Here is a 6009-nt window from a genome sequence, read left to right as displayed (position 1 = left end):
ACGTTCATCAATGATATCTAAGGCATAACACGAATCTCCCATCACAGGTGCCATAAGAAATTTCGAAAGTATAAATTATATTTTCTCGTCACCTACCTCAAATGTCAACTTTCCTTTCGTGATATCTATTATGGCTCCTGCAGTCGATAAGAATGGTCTACCTAGAAGAATTGGTATATCATTGTCCTCTTTGATGTCCATGACAACAAAATCAGTAGGGATAAATAGTTGACCTATCCTAACAGGGACATCTTCTAAAATGCCTATTGGATATTTGACAGATCTATCGGCTAACTGAAGTGACATCTTAGTGGGTTGTAATTCTCCTAAGTTTAATCTCTCACAAACTGCTAGAGGCATTAAGCTCACACTAGCTCCTAAGTCTAGAAAAGCTTTTTCGATGACATGATTACCCAAAAGGCAAGGAATGGAGAAATTTCCAGGATCTTTATCTTTCTTTGTTAATTTGTCCTCGGAAATAGCATTACATTCCAAAGGCTTCGGGTCGTCAAGTCTACGTTTGTTGGTAAGGATGTCTTTGAGAAACTTTGCATAAGAAGGTATTTGGGTGATGGCTTTTGTGAAAGGGATTTCTACATGAAGTTTTTCTATAACTTTAATAAATTTTTGATACTGTTTATTGATCTGGGTTTGTTTGAGTCTTTGGGGGTATGGTATAGGTGGTTTATATGGCGGGGGCGGTACGTAAATTTTATCTTTAGGTTCATCTCCTTTATCTCGACCTTCCTGGTTTTCAGATTCCTCTGGTTTCTTTACTTCGTTTGGGGGTTTGGTACATTCCTTAGAAGTTTCGGGTTCACTTAATCTAGGGTTTGGTGGCTCATCATAAGCATTCCCACTTCGTAGGGTAATGGCATTGGCTTGTCCTCTCGGATTTTGTTGAGGTTGTCCAGAGAATTGTCCTCCAGGTGTAGTCTGAGGGGCTTGGTTTAAAGCTACCTGAGAGATCTGGGTTTCAAGCATCTTGGTATGAGTAACTATTTGGTCAACCTTGGTTCCTAGATGGGTAATCAATTCGTTAACATGAATGTTTTGATTTATGAACTCCTTGTTTTGTTGGGTTTGAGCGGTGATAAAATTTTCCATAATTTTCTCAAGGCTCGACTTTGGTGGCACAGGTTGCATAGGTTGATTTGATCTTGGGGCGTGATAACTAGGTCTCGGAGGTGCATTATTTTGAATAGGGTTATTGTTTTTATAGGAGAAGTTAGGGTGATTCCTCCATCCAGGGTTATAGGTATTCGAGTATGGGTTCCCTTGGGTGTAGTTCACTTGCTCAGAGTGGGTTTCGTTCAATAGACTGCATTCTGCAGATTGGTGTCCTTGGGTTCCACATATCTCACAATCCGACGAAACTGCGGCTACAGTATTCGGGTTTATGCACATATGCTCGACCTTAAGGGCTAATGCGTCCATTTTAGCTTGCATCATGTCTATAGAGCTTAGTTCATGCACTCCTCCTTGGGCTTCCTTCTTCTCAACTGTTGCTCGTTCGACTCCCCATGATTGATGGTTTTGAGCCATGTCTTCAATGAGGGCACTAGCTTCAGGATAAGGTATGTTCATCAGAGCACCGCCTGCGGCAGCGTCGATGGTCATCTTTGTGTTGTAATGAAGTCCATTATAGAAGGTTTGAATGATTAACCAATTTTCTAAGCCATGATGTGGGCATGCTCGTAACAACTCTTTATATCTCTCCCAAGCTTCGAACAACGATTCTCCTTGGTTTTGGGTAAATCTAGTGATATGGTTTCGAAGAACGGCGGTCTTACTCCGGGGAAAATATCTAGCAAGAAAAACTCTTCTAAGGTTATCCCAAGTCGTAATGGAATTGGGTGGAAGGGAATCTAACCATGATATGGCTTTATCTCTGAGGGAAAAAGGAAATAATCTTAAACGTATTGCCTCAGGAGAAGCTCCATTGGTTTTAAAAGTATTTGCTAATTGAAGAAATATTTTTAAATGTTGGTTAGGGTTCTCGGTAGCGAGACCCGCGAATTGTCTCTGTTGCACTAGTTGCAACAGGGATGGTTTAAGTTCAAAATTATTGGCTGGGATAGTTGGGTTTACTATACTAGAACTAGGTTCTTCATTAGATGGTTGAGCGAAGTCCTTAAGAGGTCTTTGGTTTTGATCTTCGGCCATAGCTCTCTTAATTCTATGAACGAATAAACGTGCGCGAGCGTAACGTTCAGGTTCCGCCAGAGGGTATACTAAGCTTAAACTTCCGGTGCTACGAGTTCTTCGCATCGGCCGACGGGAAATAACCTAAGTCTAAACGATATAACAACAGGAAAATGAAATTTGACGAAATTGGTTCCCGGCAACGACGCCAAAAACTTGATGCGTGCTTTTCGCAAGTGTACGAACGCGTCAAAGTAATATAAAAGATTATCGAATCCACAAAGACCAAGTGTCAATCTATCGTTATTTGTCGTTATGGTGTTTATCAAAGGCAATCAAAATAGGTGTTTTTGTAGTGTGCAATGAAAAGTAAAGTATTGAAATAGAATAAAATTAATAAAGACAGGGTCGAATGTAATTCACGTAATCAATTAATAATCCAAGTACTTGCTAATAGAGCTACTTATGGGCAATGTTTCCTACTTTGAAAAGAACTAATTTAACAGGAACTGTCGCTTTCGCGTATTCAGAACCGAGTTGTACTCCTTAATCAAACCCTTTTATTGTCACTTATAAAAAGGCGCGCATTGCGTTAGAGTAGTAAACCTATTTTTAAGAAATATAGTATCTTGACTAAGTTGAAAAGTATTATAACCTGGATTTCTTAACCAAAAGAGGTTCTCACGAACCAGACTCTAAACTTATAAACGCGTCCGAAAATAGTTTTAAAATCTCTTTTCTTCTTAATGTTAAAATCTCCTAATGAACTAAACAAAGCGCTTTCGCTGTTTTTGAAATAGTTAAAAACAATTAAGTTTATAAAGACGTTGGACGGCTTTCGATCTTACCCAACGAAATTGAAGTGCGGGAAAACTTAATTTGAAAGTTAAAATAGCCCTTAAGTGTTTCTACGAACAATTGTACGGATTATCGGTTCAATTATGATCCTTACATTCTAACCTTATAAATTTAGCTAGACACGGTAAAGTAAAAGTGCATTAAAATAAATAAAAGTAGTGCGAGTGCGGAAAGTAAATAAAAGTAGTGCGAGTGCGGAAAGTAAATAAAGTAAAGCGAGTGCGGGAAATAAATAAAGTAAAGCGAGTGCGGGAAATAAATAAAGTAAAGCGAGTGCGGGAAATAAATAAAGTAAAAGCGAGTGCGGGAAATAAATAAAGTAAAAGCGAGTGCGGGAAATAAATAAAGTAAGAGCGAGTGCGGGAAATAAATAAAGTAAAGCGAGTGCGAGAAATAAATAAAGTAAAGTGAGTAATAAAAACCTGCTCCAATCGGAGGGCTGAGTAAATTGCAATGCGGAAAAGGAAATGGCGGCAGGATTAACTTCCTTCCAAAGTGCTCCAAACTCGATTACAGACTCTATCACAGACTTGATTACACAATTGTGGTAACACTCCAATGCGAAGCGATTACCACTATAAAATACTGAATATATGCTTAAATGAAACAAATTTGCTTCTGAGTTTGCCTCTGTTCTAAGTTTGGATCTTTGTCTGCTCTAAGTTTGGATGGTTGTAAAAGTGAATTCGCGTTTCTATTTATAAGCAAGTAAAAAGATGGAAATGACTTGGATGCCCTTCACTTGAAAATAGGAGGGAACCGTTTTTCCTCTTGTGGCGCCCGCCACAAGGCCATGGCGCCCGCCACAAGCACAATATGGGGCGCCTTAGTGGAAGTAGTGGGAAAACGTGGGAGTTGATGGAAGTTGAATTTGACACGTCATGGCTTGGTCTGTGGCGCCCGCCATTGGGTAGGCCATAAGAGCAAATTGCTGAATTTTAGGGTTTTTGGCTCTTTTTTGCTCCTTTTCTCGATCGGGGCTCCGATTAAAGTAAAAACCTGAAAACAAAGGAAAACACAGTAATAACACAACAAAATGACAATAAAACGACTAGAATGCATGTGAAATCGGAGTCGAAAATACGTAAATTTTAGTGTGATCACATATCAATTCCCCACATGGATAAGGGCCATGGGAAGGAAATGACGTTCAATAGTGTCGGAAGAACATGAATCTTATCTGCATAAGTTTGACACTTATGACATTTCTTCACAAATTTGCAACAGTCAGATTCCATTGTCAGCCAATAGTAACCTGCTCTCAACATCTTCTTTGCCATAGCATGTCCATTGGAATGAGTACCAAAGGAACCTTCATGGACTTCCGTCATCAATAGGTCTGCTTCGTGTCTATCCACACATCTAAGCAGAACCATATCAAAGTTTCTCTTATACAACACATCACCATTCAGGTAGAAATTGTCGGCTAATCTTTTCAAAGTCTTCTTATCCTTCAAAGATGCTCCAGGCGGGAAAACCTGACTTTGGAGAAAACACTTGATATAAAAATACCACGATTTTTCATCTTTGACTTCTTCAACAGCAAACACATGAGCTGACCTATTAAGACGCATCATAGTCAAATTAGGAACTTCATTCCAGAATTTTACCATAATCGTTAAAGCCAATGTTGCAAGAGCATCTGCCATCCGGTTTTCATCTAGAGGGATATGATGAAACTCTACCTTTGTAAAGAAAGTTGAAATCTTCCTCGCATAATCTCTATATGGTATCAAACCGGGTTGATTCGTCTCCCATTCACCTTTGATTTGATTCACAACCAAAGTTGAATCCCCATAGACGTCAAGATATTTGATTCATAGATCAATGGCCTCTTCAAGCCCCATAATGCAAGCTTCATACTCAGCCATATTATTTGTACACTTGAAAGTCAATCTAGCTGTAAACGGAAAATGAGTGCCTTGAGGAGTAATAATCACTCCCTCATTGCCATTACCACACTGATTACAACTCTATCAAATACCATGCCCCAACGGGAACCAGGTTCTGACCTTTCTTCAAGCAATGTTTCATCACAATCTTTCATTTTCAAGTACAAGATCTCTTCATCAGGAAAATCATATTGTATTGACTGATAATCTTAATCGGTTGGTGGGCCAAATGGTCAGCCAAGACACTACCCTTAATTGCTTTTTAAGATCGGTATTCAATATCATACTCTGATAATAACATCTGCCAACAGGAAATTTTCCCAGTTAAAGCAGGATTCTCGAAAATATACTTGATTGGATCCATTTTGGATATCAACCAAGTGGTATGATTCAGCATATACTAACGCAGACGCTTAGCAGCCCAAGCCAATGTGCAACAATTTTTTTCAAGCATAGAATACCGAGTCTCACAGTCGGTGAATTTCTTGTTGAGGTAGTAAATTGCATATTCTTTTTTTTCCAGTTTCATCTTGCTGACCAAGAACACAACCCATACTTTCTTCAAGCACAACCAAATACATGATCAACGGTCTTCCTTCAACAGGTGGAGACAGAATCGGAGGCTCAAGCAAATACTCTTTGATACTGTCAAAAGCTTTCTGGCAATCTTCGAATAAGCTTGAATATAGGCGCATATGTGGAAGTCATATGCGACATGAATCTTCAGGTATAATTCAAACGGCCGAGAAAACCTCTGACTTGCTTCTCGGTTTTGGGCGCAGGCATCTCTTATATTGTTTTGACCTTGGCAGGATCAACTTCAATACCTTTCTCGTTGACAATAAAGCCCAACAACTTACCAGAACGAACATCAAAAGTACAGTTATTGGGATTTAAGCGGAGTTTGTACTTCCTCAAATGTTGGAATAGCTTCAACAAATGCTTAACATGTTCTTCTTCATCACTGGATTTAGAAATCATATCATCAACATAGACTTCGATCTCTTTATGCATCATATCATGAAAAAGAATGGTCATAGCTCTCTGGTATGTTGTACCAGCATTCTTTAAACCGAAAGGCATCACTCTATAACAGAATGTTCCCCGGAGCGTA

General features: G+C 39.1%; 1 non-coding gene across 1 annotated transcript; it reads left to right on the top strand.

The window, feature by feature from the left end:
• The first annotated feature begins 1675 nt into the window (after nucleotides 1-1675).
• LOC127117124 (small nucleolar RNA R71) lies at nucleotides 1676-1782 on the top strand. Its single transcript, XR_007801884.1, has one exon. It is a non-coding gene; the product is annotated as a small nucleolar RNA R71 (small nucleolar RNA).
• Nucleotides 1783-6009: the final 4227 nt, after the last annotated feature.

The sequence above is a fragment of the Lathyrus oleraceus genome, chromosome 1, assembly GCF_024323335.1.
Source record: "Lathyrus oleraceus cultivar Zhongwan6 chromosome 1, CAAS_Psat_ZW6_1.0, whole genome shotgun sequence".
Taxonomy (NCBI): Eukaryota; Viridiplantae; Streptophyta; class Magnoliopsida; order Fabales; family Fabaceae; genus Lathyrus; species Lathyrus oleraceus.
The sequence above is the reverse complement of the archived record's forward strand: the minus strand, read 5'-3'. Positions and strand labels throughout refer to the sequence as shown.